The sequence below is a fragment of the Haemaphysalis longicornis genome, unplaced genomic scaffold, assembly GCF_048455015.1.
Source record: "Haemaphysalis longicornis isolate Haplotype H1 unplaced genomic scaffold, Haemaphysalis longicornis Haplotype H1 scaffold_125, whole genome shotgun sequence".
Lineage (NCBI taxonomy): Eukaryota > Metazoa > Arthropoda > Arachnida > Ixodida > Ixodidae > Haemaphysalis > Haemaphysalis longicornis.
This window is the reverse complement of record NW_027526227.1, coordinates 328,494-330,017: the sequence shown is the minus strand read 5'-3', so window position 1 is coordinate 330,017 and position 1,524 is coordinate 328,494. Positions and strand designations below refer to the sequence as shown.

Sequence of the window (1,524 nt, the reverse complement as noted above, 5' to 3'; positions counted from 1 at the left end):
GGCCTCGGTTCTGGCAGCCTTGATGCCAAGGTAGCATAAGAGGGTTTCCCGCCAGTTACGCGCTTATGACAGGCGGTAGACGTTCGCGTCACGCCCCGGGGGTTGAAAAGAAGGTCCCCTTCTCCCCGTGTAGTCTGAGTGGCGCTGGCTACCACCCTCAAGCATCAGATACAGTTGTAGTAAATATAAAATACCCCAGAAAGTGAAGCAGAACACAGTCGCCCAGATAGCCTAATTGGTAAGGCATTCGACATCTAATCGAAAGGCGTGGGTTCGGTCCCCACTCTGGGCGCGTGTTTTTCTTTCTTTCTTTCTTTCTTTCTTTCTCGCTTCAATTAATAGAAAAAAAATATAATTTCACTAAAGGTAAAAAATAGTCCAACCATTCCCCTATGTCTTCTTTGGCGTTGTAGACTGCCGGCATTTCTTTCTGTATTTCCTAACGAGCCCCTCATTTCCTAACCATATTATTATCCTGCGAAAGCTTAGCGAGGGCCTCGGTTCTGGCAGCCTTGAGGCCAAGGTAGCATAAGAGGGTTTCCCGCCAGTTACGCGCTTATGACAGGCGGTAGACGTTCGCCTCACGCCCCGGGGGTTGAAAAGAAGGTCCCCTTCTCCCCGTGTAGTCTGAGTGGCGCTGGCTACCACCCTCAAGCATCAGATACAGTTGTAGTAAATATAAAATACCCCAGAAAGTGAAGCAGAACACAGTCGCCCAGATAGCCGAATTGGTAAGGCATTCGAGATCTAATCGAAAGGCGTGGGTTCGGTCCCCACTCTGGGCGCGTGTTTTTCTTTCTTTCTTTCTTTCTCGCTTCAATTAATAGAAAAAAAATATAATTTCACTAACGGTAAAAAATAGTCCAACCATTCCCCTATGTCTTCTTTGGCATTGTAGACTGCCGGCATTTCTTTCTGTATTTCCTAACGAGCCCCTCATTTCCTAACCATATTATTATCCTGCGAAAGCTTAGCGAGGGCCTCGGTTCTGGCAGCCTTGATGCAAAGGTAGCATAAGAGGGTTTCCCGCCAGTTACGCGCTTATGACAGGCTGTAGACGTTCGCGTCACGCCCCGGGGGTTGAAAAGAAGGTCCCCTTCTCCCCGTGTAGTCTGAGTGGCGCTGGCTACCACCCTCAAGCGTCAGATACAGTTGTAGTAAATATAAAATACCCCAGAAAGTGAAGCAGAACACAGTCGCCCAGATAGCCGAATTGGTAAGGCATTCGAGATCTAATCGAAAGGCGTGGGTTCGGTCCCCACTCTGGGCGCGTGTTTTTCTTTCTTTCTTTCTTTCTTTCTTTCTCGCTTCAATTAATAGAAAAAAAATATAATTTCACTAACGGTAAAAAATAGTCCAACCATTCCCCTATGTCTTCTTTGGCGTTGTAGACTGCCGGCATTTCTTTCTGTATTTCCTAACGAGCCCCTCATTTCCTAACCATATTGCCGCGAACCATACATTGGGTTTGTTTATTTATGTTTTGCTTTTACCGCCCGGCTGCGCCGGTCTGTGTTATCTCTG

The 1,524-nt window shown here is 47.3% G+C and overlaps 1 non-coding gene across 1 annotated transcript; it reads left to right on the top strand.

Moving 5' to 3' along the window:
* Positions 1–220: 220 nt before the first annotated feature.
* Positions 221–292, top strand: Trnar-ucu (transfer RNA arginine (anticodon UCU)). The gene has a single exon. It is a non-coding gene; the product is annotated as a tRNA-Arg (tRNA).
* The last annotated feature ends 1,232 nt before the right edge of the window (positions 293–1,524 follow it).